Source organism: Phascolarctos cinereus, unplaced genomic scaffold, assembly GCF_003287225.1.
Source record: "Phascolarctos cinereus isolate Bilbo 61053 unplaced genomic scaffold, phaCin_HiC Scaffold_8;HRSCAF=390, whole genome shotgun sequence".
NCBI lineage: Eukaryota > Metazoa > Chordata > Mammalia > Diprotodontia > Phascolarctidae > Phascolarctos > Phascolarctos cinereus.
Window position 1 is genome coordinate 67,331,685 of NW_027556291.1, and position 17,638 is coordinate 67,349,322.

The 17,638-nt window shown below is 38.0% G+C and overlaps 1 long non-coding RNA gene across 1 annotated transcript in view; it reads right to left on the minus strand.

Moving 5' to 3' along the window:
- Nucleotides 1-17,638, minus strand: part of LOC144455039 (uncharacterized) — a 68,086-nt gene that overhangs the window by 9,029 nt on the left and 41,419 nt on the right. Inside the window, exons 2-3 of the long non-coding RNA XR_013483682.1 lie at nt 16,769-16,854; nt 225-290 (exon numbers count right to left, since the gene is read on the minus strand). This is a non-coding gene — a long non-coding RNA (uncharacterized LOC144455039). The remainder of the gene's footprint in view (nt 1-224; nt 291-16,768; nt 16,855-17,638) is intronic.

Below are 17,638 nucleotides of genomic sequence, written 5' to 3' on the forward strand. Positions count from 1 at the left end.
TTACTTCTGACAATTTCCATTCTCAACCTCTGAATGTCTCCCATGTTTTTCTGTTCCAGTCTTTTTCAACACTGAAATTCCAGCTTCTATGGGCTCATTGCTTCCAATTCTATATTTGAAATTTCCTTGCAACTTAGATATTCTAGATGCTAAGATCCCTCCCCAGTATAATGTTTTGGCTTTATTTTCCACTCAAAATTTTGACATTAAGAGGCAGGACTTACCTCTTTGCTGGGAAATATTGTTTTCTGAGCAGTCAGCCACCTCCAATGTTCCTACTTGAAAGGTACCTGAAAGGACAGACATTCAATGATCTAAGGACCCTCATAGGCTTTGACTTTTTTGGTTCCAAGGTGTGAAAAATGATTTTTAATAACCATCATCTTGGAGATTCAGAGTTCCCCCCAGCACCCTTCTTTCAAAGTCTTGACTTTAAGTTCAGTTTTTCATCAGAAGGACATTTCTGATAATGAGATTACATTGATTCTCCTTATCCTGGTCAAAACTTAACCCAAGCTGGAAAATAATTTAATATAAGGTAAAGAAACCCCACTGTGTTCTGCTCAGGCTTGGGTGGAGATAGATTCTTCTGTCTAGATAGCCCAAGGCTGGGAGTGGTCTGGTACAGTTGGGGGGGGGTTGTCTGATAGACCCTTTGTCTGGAGATGAATTGATGATGAAATGATACCAGCCCCTGTTGGAAAGGTTTAGAAACTGTGTACCCTAACCCCAAAATGAGCCCAGTTCCAGACTGGCTCCCTTGGGGAGCCCAGTTTTGGACTGCAGCTCCGACGCAATGCATGACTGCCAGTTTTGAGAGAAATAAAACATGGACTCAGACAATCTAAGTCTGTTTGTCTTTTCTTAGACCAATACTGAGGTTGACACTTTTGGTGCCTTAAGACTCAGATTAGGATGGGGAACTAGAAACTGGACCATTTTCCCAACAGTGCTGGGACTAGGTACCCAGGACTTATTCTCCTGAAAGTTCTGGCCCTGAGGGGGAAAGTCCCTTCTCTATCCTTTGCTCCTAACATCAGACTCCTGCCTGTTCTGTGCAGTCCGAATTTTTCTCTCTGGGCTGGCTCTGGGAACAAAGTTCACTTGCATAGGTTTGTCTTTGCTGAAAGGATGTCCTCTGTAATTAGGTAAAGGTAATTGGTATGTGATAAATTATATTGTAGTCTGAATTTGTTACTTTATGAATTGGGCTTTTAGAAAGATGTGGGAAAAATTAGAATAACCAAAGAGAACCCTAAATTTTGAGGGCCTAAAACTAAATTGGTTTATCTTAAAAACAAACTAAGCCTAAAAAGTCAACAGGAAAATTAGATTAGCATGCTTTGTTTGTATCTATCTTGTCTACATGTTTGTGCTGAAAGATTTAAAATGCAGCCAGCCAGAAAACTTCCAAAGGCTGTGGTTAGAGGAAACACTGGGAAAGAACTCCCACCTTAGGCTTTAAGTGGGAGATTAAGACTTTTTTTGGGGGTCCCAACACTGGCCAAGTTGGGGCTACAAAATAAAGTTAGATAATAAGTAATGGAATTGTAAAAGCAGGGTGAGATTCTTCCAGGAATCTGTTGGGAGGTGGAATCAACTAGCAGCAGCTTTATACTGATGAAGACCTAGACTGAGCAGCCCAAAGATAGCAAGGGCTGATGAGGGAAAGCTGAGAGTTTTTTGTACTCCAAAGTCAGATGAATTCAGGTTTAATTAGATCCCAAAGCTAAAGTTTGTAGATTATGTTTAAATTAAATCTAGAGAACTGTCTTTACACACCCCTCCCACCCCCAATACATCTGACATCAGAGCAATGTGTTTAAAAATAACCTTTTTTTTTTTAGTCTTTTAAGACACTTTTGATCAGAACTTTTATATCATAGCCTTAAATGCAATCACTTTAGGATTTCAGTGATTTGTTTAAAATGTATATTAACATTATAAAAGATATAGATATATGTATGTGTATGTATGCATGTCTTGATTTGTAAATTATTAAGTGCTAACTCTCCAGATTCTAAAAGGTGAACAGAAACAGGACAAAAAGGAGGGTGAGTATGGTTTTTAATTTGGAAAATTGGGTTAGGTAGGTAGTCAAGCCATTTGTAATCTATTACCAGGGATTGGGAGTAGCCAGAATCCCAGTCTTGTGTTTCAACAAGAACATAAGCTACTACATGTCTCCTAAAAAAATTCTGTAATCGCTAAAAACATCTAAATGGATTTTTTTAAGGATTTGTCTCACAAACTTCTTCCTTTATTGGGACTAGGAACAGACAGTGCAGGGTTCTATCTCCTTTTGAGAGAATGAGAGATTTGGAGCTGTTTGATCTCTTAGAGAACACCTGAATTTTGTGATATGCAGGTTAATGAAGAGAAGCCCCTGGTTGAAATTAACACTGTAGCCTGGGAAAAGTAGGGTTGTCATAAGACATGGGTTTGATTCCTAGTACATACAGTCTGAAGTTCTCAGCAGGATAGAAAGGGGAGCTGCTCTTTATATGATAAGTCTCAAAGGAGATGGGACTCCAGCTCTTTAAGGTAGTAGAGGAAATAATCTTTTCTTTTAAAGTGCTAAGAGTATTTTTGAAAATTAAAATGTTACCACTAGTGATTATAAATCTAGATTTGATTTTATTTAAGTCAAGATTTGTCCTGAAGAAAATAACAACAGAGTCTGAGAATGCTCTCCTTATCAAGATTAATATCCCAGGGTCATTGTGGGGATCACATGATTGTAAAGTGCTTGGCATAAGACAAATGCTATATGAATGTTAACTGTTTTAATTAGATGTAATTGCTTTATACTTGGTAACTTTATATGGGTGTTTAGATATGATCCATATGCAGTGCCAATGGTGATGAGATGAATGATTTTCTGTGCAAGGTAATTTGGAAGCATATCCAACTAAATTAAGGTCACCTGATTGATAATTAATTGGTTCTGTTTCAAGTTTAAAAAAAGATGTTGTTTACGGTATTGTTATATTTCTAAATCTTCGTATATTGTGCAATTTGGCAAACAATTGTGTCACCTATGTTGTTAGAAAAGCAATTTCTCTTATAATCTAGATGTTGTTAGATTAAGAATTGTATTATCAGAAAAAAATAAATGGGTCAGGAAGCTGTTAGGTAATTCTATCTGAACATGTGTTGTAATATTCTGAAGTACTGTAATTTAAGAAATTAGAAACTTTCAAGTTTTATCTATATTTAAAAGGAAGTTTCAGCTAAAATTGTTTGGCTATCACTTAGGAAAATTATGAGATTGTTAACTAAGCTATTTGGAGTTATTGTTTTAATCAGATATTTACAAAGGTATTTTTGTGAAAGGAAAATTGGTGATTATACAAAGAAAAGAACTTGTAAAATTTCCATTGTAAACCTACAAGGAGTTTTAGAATCATCTAGTCATAAATTCTTATTTGATGCTGTGCAAGAGTTCTGTGTTGTGGAATTCCTACCAGGTAAATGGGAATCCTCACACCAAACTGGGGTGTAATTTTCATATCTGCTTCATCTAATTATATATTTATATATGTTGATTTGGAGGTTTGTGAGCTATAATTTTTTAAAGGCCTGGTAAACTTTGTTATTGTGACAAGGCTAATTTAATTGGGTATGTTCTTGGCTTATAAAAATCAAATCTCCTTTCCATTACAAACACCTTTTGACTAGGGAATTTAGGTAACTAGAAATTTTGTGGTAATTAGGAATTTAGTTTGTTATAGAACGTTGGAAATTTATGTTACTTAAAAGACACTTTGTACCAACTTAGTTTTGATAAATTCCAATTTTAGAGGTTTCCAACTAATTTACTTCATGAAAGTTTACTGATTATTCCCTTTAACATCAGGATAAATTTTAAGCTAGTGTTTTTTCTGTTAACATTTTTCTTTCTTTCTTTTTTGATTTATTTTGAATTATCAACAATCATTTCCATAAGCTTTTGAGTTTGAAATTTTTCTCTCCTTTTCTCACCTTCCCTCCCCTAGACAGTGTGCAATCTGATATAGGCTATACATATACATTCCTATTAAACATATTTTCACATTAGTGATATTGTAAGTAAGAATTAGAACCAATAGGAAGAACCACCTGAAAGAGGAAACAAAACACAACAGAACAAAAAAAATAGCAAATAGTATGCTTCGATTTGCATTCAAACTCCATAGTTCTTCCTTCTTTGTGGATAGCATTTTCCACCATGAGGCCTTTGGAGATGTCTTAGATCATTGTATTGCTGAGAAGGGTTAAGTTTATCAATATTAGTCATCGCACAACGTGGCTGTTATTGTGTACAATGTTCTCCTGGTTCTGCTCACTTCACTCAGCATCAGACCATACAAGTCTTACCAGGTTTTTCTGAAGTCAGCCTGTTCATCATTTCTTATAGCACAATAGTATTCCATTACATTCATATACCACAATTTGTTCAGCCATTCCCCAATTGATGAGCATCCTCTCAATTTCCAATTCTTTGCCACCACAAAAAGAGCTGCTATGAATATTTTTGTACATGTGGGTCCTTTTCCCATTTGTATGATCTCTTTGGGATATAGCCCTAGAAGTGCTATTGCTGGTCAAAGGGTATGCACATTTTTATAGCCCTTTGGGCATAGTTCCAAATTGTTCTCCAAAATGGTTGGATCATTTCACAACTCCACCAACAATGCATTAGTGTTCCAATTTTCCCACATCTTCTCCAACATTTATCATTTTCCTGTTTTGTCATGTTGGCCAATCTGATAGGTGTGATGTGGTACTTCAGAGTTGTTTTGATTTGCATTTCTCTAATCAATATGATTTAGAGCATTTTTTCCATATGACTATAGATGGCTTTAATTTCTTCATCTGAGAACTGTCTGTTCATATCCTTTGACCATTTATCAATTGGGGAATGGCTTGTATTCTTATAAATTTGTCTTAATTCTCTATATTTTAGAAATGAGGCCTTATCAGAGAGACTGGTTGTAAAAATTCTTTCCCAATTTCCTACCTTCTTTCTAATCTTGGTTGCATTGGCTTTGTTTGTGCAAAAACTTTTCAATTTAATGTAATCAAATTATCCATTTTGCTTCTCATAATGTTCTCTATCTCCTGTTTGGTCATGAATTCTTCTGTTCTCCATAGATCTGATAGGTAAACTATTCCTTGTTCTCCCAATTTGCGTACAGTATCAGCCTTTATATCTAATCTTGAACCCATTTTGACTTTATTTTGGTATATGTGTGAGATTTGGGTCTATGCCTAGTTTCTGCCATACTCTTTTCCAGTTTTCCCAGCAGTTTTTTCAAAGAGTGGTTCTTATCCCAGAAGCTGGGGTCTTTGGGTTTATCAAATAATAGATTACTATAGTCATTGACTACTGTGTCTTGCATATTTAACCTATTCCACTGATCCACCACTCTATTTCTTAGCCAGTACCAAGCAGTTTTGATGATTGCTGCTTTATAATACAATTTAAGATCTGGAATTGCTAGGCCACCTTCCCCTGCATTTCTTTTCATTAGTTCCTTTGATATTCTGGACCTTTTGTTTTCCAAATGAATCTTGTTATTATTTTTTCTAACTCTATAAAATAATTTTTTGGTAGTTTGATTGGTATGGCACTGAATAAGTAAATTAGCTTAGGTAGGATTGTCATTTTTATTATATTAGCTCGGCCTACCCATGAGCAACTGATGTTTTTCCAATTATTTAGATCTGACTTTATTTGTGTGAAAAGTGTTTTGTAATTCTGTTCAGTAGCCTTATGTAAGTTTAAATGGAATTTCTCTTTCTATCTCTTGCTGTTGGGCTTTTTGGTAATATATAGAAATGCATGATTTATGTGGGTTTATTTTATAGCCTGCAACTTTGCTAAAGTTGTTTATTATTTCAAGTAGTTTTTTACTTGATTCTCTAGGATTCTCTAAGTATATCATCATGTCATCTGCAAAGAGTGATAGCTTTGCTTCTTTGCCTATTCTAATGCCTTCAATTTCTTTTCTTCTCTTATTGCTAAAGCTAACATTTCCAGTACAATATTGAATAACAGTGGTGATAATGGACATCCTTGTTTCACCCCGATCTTATTGGAAATGCTTCTAGCCTGTCCCCATTACATATAATGCTTGCTGAAGGTTTTAGATAGATGCTATTTATTATTTTAAGGAAGACTCCATTTATACCTATGCTTTCTAGTGTTTTTAATAGGAATGGGTGTTGTATTTTTATCAAAAGCTTTTTCTGCATCTATTGAGATGATCATGTGGTTTCTGTTGGTTTTGTGTTGATATGCTCAATTATGCTGATAGTTTTCCTAATATTGAACCACCCTGCATTCCTGGTATAAATCCTACCTGGTCATAGTGTATTATTCTTGTGATAAGTTGCTTAATCTATTTGCTAATATTTTGTTTAAAATTTTTGCATCTATATTCATTAGAGAAATTGGTCTATAATTTTCTTTTTCTCTTTTGACTCTTCCTGGTTTAGGTATCAGCACCATATTTGTATCATAAAAAGAATTTGGTAAGACTTTCTTCATTTTCCCAAATAGTCTATATAGTATTGGAATTAATTGTTCTTTAAATGTTTGATAGAATTCATGTAAATCCATCTGGCCCTGGAGATTTTTTCCTAGGGAGTTCATCAATGGCTTGTTCAATTTCTTTTTCTGAGATGGGGTTATTTAAGTATTTTACTTCCTCTTCTGTTAATCTGGGCAATTTATATTTTTGTAAATATGTATCCATTTCACTAAGATTGTCAAATTTGTTGGCATATAGTTGGGCAAAATAATTCCTAATTATTGTTTTAATTTCCTCTTCCTTGGTGGTAGCTTCACCCTTTTCATTCTTGATACTAGTAATTTGGTTTTCTTTTTTTTTTTAAATTAAATTAACCAAAGGTTTATCTATTTTATTGGTTTTTTTCATAAAACCAGCTCTTAGTTTTATTTATTAGTTCAATAGTTTTCTTAATTTCAATTTTATTAATTTTCCTTTGGTTTTCAATATTTCTAATTTGGTGTTTAATTGAGGATTTTTAATTTGTTCTTTTTCTAGTTTTTTTAGTTGTATGCCCAATTCATTGATCTCCTTTTTCTATTTTATTTATGTAAGCATTTAGAGATATAAAACTTCCCCTAAGAACTGCTTTCACTGCATCCCATAAGTTTTGGTATGTTGTCTCATTATTGTCATTCTCTTGAATGAAATTATTGATTGTTTCTATGATTTGTTGTTTGACCCATCATTTTTTAGGATTAGATTATTTAGTTTCCAATTATTTTTTAGTCTATCTTTCCATGGCCCTTTATTATATATAATTTTTATTGCATCATGATCTGAAAAGGATGCATTTAATATTTCTGCCTTTCTGCATTGGATTGTGAGGTTTTTATGCCCTAGTACATGGTCAATTTTTGTGTATGTGCCATGTACACTGAGAAAAAAGTATATTCCTTTCTATCCCATTCATTTTCTCCAGAGGTCTATCATACCTAACTTTTCTAATTCTATTCACCTCCTTAACTTCTTTCTTGTTTATTTTGTGGTTAGATTTATCTAGTTCAGAGAGGGGAGGTTGAGGTCCCCCACTAGTATAGTTTTGCTGTCTATTTCTTCCTGTAACTCCCTGAACTTCTCCTCTAAGAATTTGGATGCTATACCATTTGGTGCATATATGTTTAGTAATGATATTACTTCATTGTCTATGGTGCCTTTTAGCAGGATGTAGTTTCCTTCCTTATCTCTTTTGATTAGATCTATTTTTGCTTTTGCTTTGTCTGAGATCAGGATTGCTACCCCTGCTTTTTTTTACTTCAGCTGAAGCATAATATATTCTGCTCCAGCCTTTTACGTTTACCCTATGTGTATCATCTTTTTCAAATGTGTTTCCTGTAAACAACATATTGTAGGATTATGGTTTTTAATCCATTCTGCTATCTGCTTCTGTTTTATGGGAGAGTTCATCCCATTCACATTCACAGTTATGATTACTATCTGTGTCTTTTTCTCCATCCTTTCCCCCCTTTATGCTTTTCTTTCTCCTTTTTCCTCCTCACTAGTGTTTTGCTTTTGACCACTGCCCTCCTCAGTCCCTCCTCCCTTCTATTACCCTTTCCCTTTTCTTCCCCTTTACCTTACTGCTTCTTCCCTCCCTTCTATCCCCCTCCCTTTTCTTTCCCCTTTTCCCTCCTACTGCCTATAGGGCAAGTTAGATTTCTATACCTAACTGATTATGTTATTCCCTTCTTGAGCCAAATCTGATGAGAGTAAGGTTCAAACAATGCTCACCCCTCCCTTTTTCCCTCTGCTGTAATAGGTTTTTGTGTCTTTTCCTGTAAGGTAACTTACCCTTGTGCGCTTCCTCCTTTCCTTTTCTCTCAATACATTTTCATAGATCAGATTAATCCGCTTACTTGGATACATTTAACTTACTTGATTGGATTTTTTTTATCATTACATCAAAGTCACCTTATATCCACCCCCTTTATGTATACCCCTTTAACATGGCATAATAACAACATAGTTCTCAAGAGTTACAAGTGCCATCTTCCCTTGTAGCGATGTAAACAATTTGCCCTTATTAACAATAAGCCGTTTTTTTAAGAAAGAAAAATATTCTGTATGAAGAAATGTTGTGCAAAAATCTTTTGTGTGATTTTTAGAAGGCCTACTAAATTTTCATCTGCAAACCAATTTATTGCTTAATGGGAAATTTGACTTTACTCATATTTGTTATTTAATCTAGAATTAGAACATGTGTAGTAGAAATGTATGCAAACTACTTAAGACTCACCTTAAAGATGCTCTCATTGTTTAAAGGGCTTCTTAGAGCAGTAGTATTTTTCTGTGGTGAATCTGTTACTGTTACTGTTACCAATGTGGGATTACAGTCACATATGTGATCCATGACAGCTGAACCCATCTGAACTCTGATTATTGGAACTTTCTATTCAAGACTTTATTGGGACTGTTAACTGATGTTATTCTGATTCTGACTCCAGGTATGATCATCACGGAATGCCATTAAGCCAATTATCCATGATGCCAACAACCCTATGGGGTTCTATATCTATGAATTGCAGACAGTGTTCTCATGAGAAAAGCTGGGAGAATGACTATTTGCATGATCTGAGATAGGATTCTCCTGACTCAATTTCCCCAATTGACACCTGCCTGACTTTAAGCCTGTCTCAACGCAATTGACCATCTATATAACTTTTGCTTGGAAATGGCATGAAGTTAGGGAAACATTGTTCCCTTACTATAGTTATGTCCCCATTCTTTTGTAGCAAATTTGTATAATTAAGTTTTGTAAGTACAATATTAAATCTATTAAATGATAGATTGCTACTGGAATATTTGAGTTACTATAGTAAGATGCAAGTATAAGATCAAGCTATTTGGCCTAGAATTTTAGTCCTTTCTGTATTCCAAACAACTAATTAAGTATTTAACCCTGACATTTGTTACTCATTATATTTTTATGTATAAGTTAAGGTCCTTTAATTCCTCCTAATGGTATGGAGATAATTATGTCAAAGACTTGTGAAACCAGGATAGGATTCTGTTATTTAGTTACTGCTACAATTAGTGAACTTAGAAGAAGAATGGCTTGTGGTCTATCTTGTAAATTCCTTAAAAGAAACAACCACTTTAATTAGGGGCTATTTATTTTAACATGGCTAGAAGTTGGAAATGTTTTATTATAAATAACTTACTGGATATGCACTGTTTTAAAATTTACTTCTCAATGCATTTATGTATACTGTCCCTGAACCTTCTGTTACAATTGTAATTAATCTGGCAACTTTTAAATGAATTCATTTATGTATTGGAGTCCATCTTCTTATGAAAGGTGTTCTGTTATTAATTCCTTAGTGGAATCTCATCCTCCTAAAGGGGGAATGAATAACGTAAAGTCTGTTTTTATTTGAGTTTCTCAGATATATCAACAATTGGCCAACCTAAAAATGTAAGTTTCCTGGTCTAAAAGGTTTCCATTTTGGTTTTATAATAATTATTTTATAATAATATATAAAAATAATAGCCCAAGCCTGGGAGTGGTCTGGTAGGGTTGGGAGGGGCCTGATAGAAGAAGTATTTCCTCTATCTGGAAATGAATTGATGATGAAATGATATCACCCCCTGTTGGAAGGGTTTAAAAACTGTGCACCCTAACCCCAAAATGAGCCCAGTTCCAGACTAGCTTCCTTGGGAAAGCCCAGTTCTAGACTGCAGCTCCCATGTAACGCATGACTGCCCACTTTGAGAGAAATAAAACATGGACTAGGACAACCTAACTCTGTTTATCTTTTCTTAGACCAAACACTGGGGTTGACAAAGGTTATACATTTCTGTGACCTATAAAGTTTTTTTCTTTCAGTTTTTTAATTATTGGATTATTATTACAATGTCTCACTGCTTGTTTTTTAAATTACCTGGCACGGGCCAATCTTTTGGCCAACTGAGAATCTATATGAAAGGAAATAGTCCATTCTAAGGCCCTTTCCAGAACAGATGATTGATGTTCTCTGAGCCCTCCCAGCTATCACATTTGGGGTTTTTCAGGACATTCCAAGATCTGATCTTTTGTGTTCTAAAGCCCCTCCTCAAAGTCCAGACACTCAATATTGTAAGGAACTTCTCAGTCCTGATGTTTTATGTTCTAAGGCCTTATCCTACTATAACCAGGCAGGTTTTTTCCCCCTCTTTTTTATAACATTACATGTGTTTAAAATGTAACTAGAATTGGCCAACATTTTGGCCTACTAAGAATAAAAAAATATAAATTCTTAGCATTTGGGATGTTTTCCATTCTCAGGCCCCCATCAGAGCTGAGGTAAATTTTTTGAATGACAATAATTTATTCCAGTTTAATATATAATAGTCCAGTAGTGATACTTACAAAAATTCTCACATTGTCAACCCCCACAGCCCCAAGAGTATGACAAAAGTTCTCTCTCTTTTGTGGTTGGCCAAAATATTCTCCCAAATCCAAAATATCTACACAAGGAAACAAATGCATTTCCCTGAAGTTCATATTTTCCAGCTATTGCCTGTGGACAGTTTTGTTTGGTTTTTTTTAATTTTTTTTAGGACACTCCAAGTTCTCACCTTTTGTGTTCTAAGAGATCTCTTTGTTCTAATATCCCTACTTCTAAATACTAATTCTCTCATTTTCTTCTCCTTGGCTACAATAAATCCTGATATTTCCTGTGGTAAAATCCCACTGCTTTGGAACCATTTCCATTTTCAGCCCCTAAATGTCTCCCATTTTCTTTGTTCTAGTCCTTCCCAACACCTTGGGTTTCTTTGGACATTAATTACTCTATATTCATTATCATTAATTATAACATCTGTAGCGGTCTTGTGCAAAGAAGAAGCTTCATGGAACTGCATTAGTTTCAGTGTCCCAAATTTTAGGTTTTCTGGGGATTTTTTAGGTAGCCAAAAAATGGTCAGTACTTTCACCAAACCATTTTGGCTGTGTGGCTTAGAATGTGAGATTTTTAAAAACTTTAATAACATGTAATACGAATTTATTTGAAATAAAAGAATGATCTCATAGAAAAAAAATTTTAATTGTCCTTGTTTCTTAATTAACCTATAACTAGTCAATATTTTGGCCCTCTAAGAATATATGTGAAAATAAATCTTTGCCTTTCATGATATTTTGTATTTTAAGGCCCCTTCCATATCAGATGATTTATGTTCTCAGATTTCTCTCAGCAATCACATATCCTGGTATTGTGGACACACCTGTTTCTGATATACTGGGTTCTAAGGGCTCTCCTCCCTATGATAACTACTCTTACAAATGCTTTCCTATATCTCTTATTTTCTTCTCCATGGCTAATCCCAAGGTTAACATTCTTTTTGCTAAAATGCCACTGTTATGACAATTTCCATTCTCAGCCCTTAAACATCTGCTACTCCCTCTGTTCTAGTTCCTCCCAGTACTGACATTCTAGCTTCTATTTCTTCAAGCTCAAACATTACAGGCTCTAAGAGCACTCCCTAATCTAAAACACTGGTTTTACTTTCCACTCCAAATTAAGGACACTTCCAGTCAGGACTAACCAGCTAGCTAGGAAATTCTGTATTCTCAGCTCTCAGTACCCTCCAATTTTCTGCCTTAAATGGTACCTGTAAGCCCCAATCGTCAGTGTTCCAAGGACCTTCAAAGGTCTGACAGTTTTGGTTCTAAGGCCATACCCTTTAAAGGTGATTTAAAGAATTTTTTTTTGACAGTTGGATCATTATTACAACGCACATAGATGTGACCTATATTTTGACTCTGAAACATAAGTAGAGTCCCTTAGAAGTGCTCAGAACTTAAGGTCTTGTTTTTCTAGCCAAATACTCTAAATACATTATCATTAATAGTAATATCAATAGCAACGTTTACCAAAACAGGATGGGCATGGTATTGTAATTATTTCAGAGTATGATTTTGAGGAGTTCTTGGAGATTCTTTTGCCTAAGCAAAAAAAAATAGACAGTATTTTCACAATACCCTATTGGTTGTGTTTAAAGATGTGAATTTTTTTGTTTGTTTGTTTAAGCATCACCAATGCGTAATATAAATTAAATTGGAATAGATGATTGATCTCAAAAGGAAAAATTTACCTCCTTTTGCTTTATGTTCTCAGAGCCCTCCCAGAGGTCACGTGGAGGGCTTCCTAGGACCCTGCAAGGTGTGACCTTTGCTGTTCTAAGGGCTCTCTTTGCTCTAGGTCTCCTTCTGCTGACATTCCCGCTTCTGCAGACTCATCCAGCTTCGAATTCAGGATTCAAATTTCCTTTAAGCTCAGACATTCCAGGTTCTAAGTGCCCTCCCCGATCTGATATTCTGGCTTCACTTTCCCCTCCTCATTGGGAGGTTTAGAGGGGAGACGTACCCCCAGCTAGGACATTCTGTCTCCCCCTGGAAGTGGAGACATTCAGGTTCCAAGGCCACAACATCCTGTGATGCAAAAAGTTCATTTTTGCTTATTTATTATTCATTGGATTACCATTATAATGCACAGGGGTCTTAGGAATATTCTGCTTTTTCCACAGAAGGCTTGTTCCTTTTAAGTCCTGGGTATGTAACACCTGGGGTTTGGGGGCCATTCCTTATCATTAATAATAATATCAATAGAACCAGAACCTGAACTGCAGGGCGCCACCCTCCCCAAGACAAAAGGAAGCCCCACCCCCCTCCCCTGCATTTTCTTCTCCCCTTTTGCTCCCCCACCTCCCAGCTGGAACCCAGAAGGGAGTTGCCAGCCCCAGCCCTCCTTTTTAATTCTTAGTTTTTAATCTCTGCCCACCTCCTTGGGTAAAAACCACCCTGTCTGGTGGCCCCCTTCCCCACTCCCCACCCCCGCCCCTTTGAGGGCCCAGGACCCTGCTGATCAGACTGTGGAGAGGTGGGGGGAAAAGGCACTCTCACTTTCTCTGAAGAGCTAGCCCCCGCCCCTGTACCCAGTCTCACTGTTCCTGCCCCCTCACCCCTCACCCTCCCACCCCCGCTCCTCCCTGGACTGGGGCACCTAGCACCTACGTCTGCCCCTTCACTGGTGTCTCCACAAATGACAGCACTGCCGCCCCCCCCCCCGCCCCCTTGGGACACTCACGGTCCTGGTGCTGCATTGCAGCTCCTGCTCGGGCTTGCGCACTGGCACCTGCAGCACTCTCCGCTGCCCCACCCCCCACTCCCCTCCCGCCCCCAACCCCAGCGGCCAGAGGAGTGGTGCGCTTTGGCCTGTAAAAAGCAGGAGAGATGCGAGGGGGGCGCTGGGCCACTGAGGAGGGTCGGGGCCCACTCCCCTGGCCTGCCCAGGGCAATGGTTACCTGGAGCCAGGGGCAGTCACCATAGAGACGGGACGCTGCTCTACCTGAGCTGAGGAACATGCATGCAAAGCATCGCCGGCCCTAGGTGCGCCCCCTCCCACGCAGGTACGCACCCACACCTTGTATCCGGCCTGTTCAGCACCCGCAGAGCTTCCAGGTGTCTGTCGTGTCGTGCCCTAGGAAATGGCCATCAGTGGCCTTTCTGAGGGGTGTCTGAGCAAGCCCCGCCTCTCCCACAGTGACGGTGTGGTGACTAGAGATCACGCAGGAGGATTCGTGACTCCTTCAGGAGTACCCCAGAGCAAGGCTGCCCCCCCCAACCCCCGCATCCATCCCCAAAGCCTACGGCAAAGCTTCTGTCTAAGCTATAGATTCATGCATGGTCTGGAGTGAACAGGTCTTGTCCTGGACACCTTTCCTGCTGATTGACTGACTCCTCTCAGAGACTGTGTCAGAGAAATCAGGGACATCTGCTGTGTTTTTTGGTTCTTTAGTCTCTTCAGTAAGGTCCCACTCTTCCGATCTCATGTGGGGTTTTCTTGGCAGGGATACTTGGAAGTGGTTTGCCATTTCCTTCTCCACTTCATTTTACAGATGAGGAAACTGAGGCAAACAGGGTGAAGTGACTTGCCACGGTTACACAGCTAGTAAGTGTCTGAGGCCAGATTGGAGCTCAGGTCTTCCTGACTCCAGGCCTGGCACTCTATCTACTGTGCCACTTATTTGCCATCTTTTGGCCCACTAAGAATAAATAATATATTAAACCTCCTAATATATATTTTCCATTCTGTGGACCCTCCAGACCCAATGATTTATCTTCTCAAAGACCTCCCAGCAATGATATACCCTGGTATTGAGGACACACCTATTTCTGATATGTTGGATTCTAAGGGTTCTCCTTGCTCTGATATCCCTTCTACTAAGTGTTTTCCTAAATCTCTCCTTCTTTTCTCCATGACTACCTTCTGTGTCCTAAAATCTTCCTGCTTCTGACAATTTCCATTCTCAACCTCTGAACACCTTCATCTCTCTTTATTCTAGTCCCTCCCAAGACTGACATTCCAGCTTCTACAGCCTCAGTCAGCTCAGGATTCTGGATCTGAAATTTCCTTCAAGCCCAGACATTCTGCATTCTAAGCACCTTCCTGGATCTCATCTTCTGGCTTTATTTTCCTTTCCAATTTGGGACATTCAGAGGAGGGACTTACTTCCCTAGTTAGGAAATTCTGTCTTCTAAACTCTCAGCCCCCTCCAACATTCCCCCTTGAAAGGTAACTGGGAAGATTCCATAACATTCATTGTTTTAAGGACTTTCCTAACTCTGATATGTTTTGTTTGAAAGCCACACCTGGCTATGGTCAAGAAGGGTTTTTTTTTCCTTTAATTTTTCCTTTATTTGTACATTACTACACTGCACATGTGTCTTCAAGATATAAGGATTTGAAATTTAAATTGAGTCCCTTCTCAATCTTCTGTACGGAACATCTGGTTTATTTGCCATTACTAGTGATAGCATTAGCAGCCTTTACCAAAGAAGGAACCTCTTGGTATTACATTTGTTGTAGAGAGAAGGCTTTTTTGTTTTTCTGGGGGTTTTTTGGACAAAAAGTATGCAGTAGTTTCATCATGCCCTTTCTCTCTTTGTGACTGAGGATGTGATTATTTTTTAAAAGTGTCCCCACTGTGTAATATGACTTAGTTGGAATAAATGAGTGATATCAGACATAAAATCTATCTTCTTATTTTTTAAATTACCTAGATCTGGCCAATATTGGGGCCTATTTAATATATATGTATGTATGTATATATGTACATATATATGTATATATGAAAAGAAATCCTTGCCATTGATGATATTTACCATTCTAAGGCCCCCTCCAGAGCAGAGGATTTATGTTCTCACAGCCATTTCAAGTATGGCAGATAGAAATATTTAGGATCCTGCAGATCTGACCTGTGTTCTGAGACCTCTCCTTGCCCTAATATCCCTTTTCCTTTTTTTTTTCTCTCTCTCTCTCTTTTTTTTTTTTTTTTGGTGAGGCAATTGGGGTTAAGTGACTTGCCCAGAATCACGTAGCTAGTGAGTGTTATGTATCTGAGGCCAGATTTGAACTCAGGTCCCTCTGACTTCAGGGCCGGTGCTCTATCCACTTGATATCTCTTCTTATGAAAGCTTTCTCTCTCTCTCTCTCTCTCTCTCTCTCTCTCTCTCTCTCTCTCTCTCTCTCTCTCTCTCTCTCTCTCATTCTCTTTCCCAATGGCTACTTCCAAGCTTGATTGTCAGTGTGCTAAAATCATCCTGTTTCTCATATTTTCTATTTTCAGCCTCTGAACATCTCCAGTTCTTGATCTGATATCCCTTTTTCTAAAGTCCCCATTCTAGTCCCTCACAATTTTGACACTACAGTTTCTAAAGCCTAATCCAGGTCAGGATTCCAGTTTCAAAATTTCTTTGAAGCTCAGATACTTTAGGTTCTAAGCTTAGACTCTTAAGGTTCTAAGTCCCTTCCCTTCTTTGATATTCTGAATTGACTTTCCATTTTCCATACTGGAACATTCAGAGCTGAGACTTCTGGTGTGAGGGCTGCTGAGCCCTTTTCAGGACTGCTTCCCACATTTGGTGTCCACCTGCCACCCAAATCTTCCCTGTGGCTCAATGAAGCTGTACCATGCTCAGTAGCCTCACCTGGGTAAGCCTTTTTGGTAGATAGGCTAAACCAAGTGGAGGGTAACTGAAGAGCCTTAAACCCATTGGTGAGTATGAGGGGTGTCTACCCCATGTGAAGACTCCTCCAGCAGAATAGGCAGATGTGAACAATTAGTTCTAAAGGGCCATGAAGGTGACCAGCCAGAACTGCACCATCTATATGTGGAACCATTGCTTACAGCAAATGGAGAAATTCTGAATGCTGTGGATAAGTTCACTTACCCTGGCAGTGTACTTTCCAGGGATGTCCACGTAGATGATGAAATTGACTCACGCATTGCCAGAGCTAGCTCAGTGTTTGGAAAGCTCTGAAGGAAAGTGTGGGAGAGAATAATTGTTAGGTAAACTGACGGTCTACAGAGTTGTTCTGTTGATCTCATTGTTGTATGCCTGTGAAACATGGACAGTCTACCAGCACCATGCCAGGAAACTGAATCGCTTCCATTTGAATTATCTTAGGAAGATTCTGAAGATCACCTGGCAAGATAAGGTACCAGACAATGAGGTCATTTCTCCAGCTGAACTGCAAAGCATTCAAACTCCATTGCAGAGAGCAAAACTCTGATGAACTGGCCTCATAGCCAGAACACCAAACATGTGTTTGTCTAAAATGCTGTTTTACAGAGAACTCACAAAAGGCAAATGCTCACATGGAGATCAAGGATCTTTGGAATCGATTGTGAGACATGGGACACATTGGCACAAGACTTCTCAGAATGATGTGCCTACATGAAAGATGGTGCTTTGGTCTATGAGCAAAACAGAACTGCAGTAGTTCAAAGGAATCCTGAGATGTGCAAACTGAAAGACAGCTCTACTCCAAATGTTCATATGGACTATTTGTACCTGATCTGTGGCAGAGCCTTCCAAGTTTGCATTGGGCTGATCAGCCACAATTGGACTCACTGTACCTTGAGCCCAACATACTAATGTCATTTGGTCTTCTTCAAATGTGAAGGACGACAGCCAACCAACCAGTAACACCCTATTTTTATGTTCCCCCAAATACTCTACATCCATTATCACTAATAGTAATATCAATAACATTCTTTACAAAAAACTAAATTTCATGGAATTGCATTTGTTTTGGTG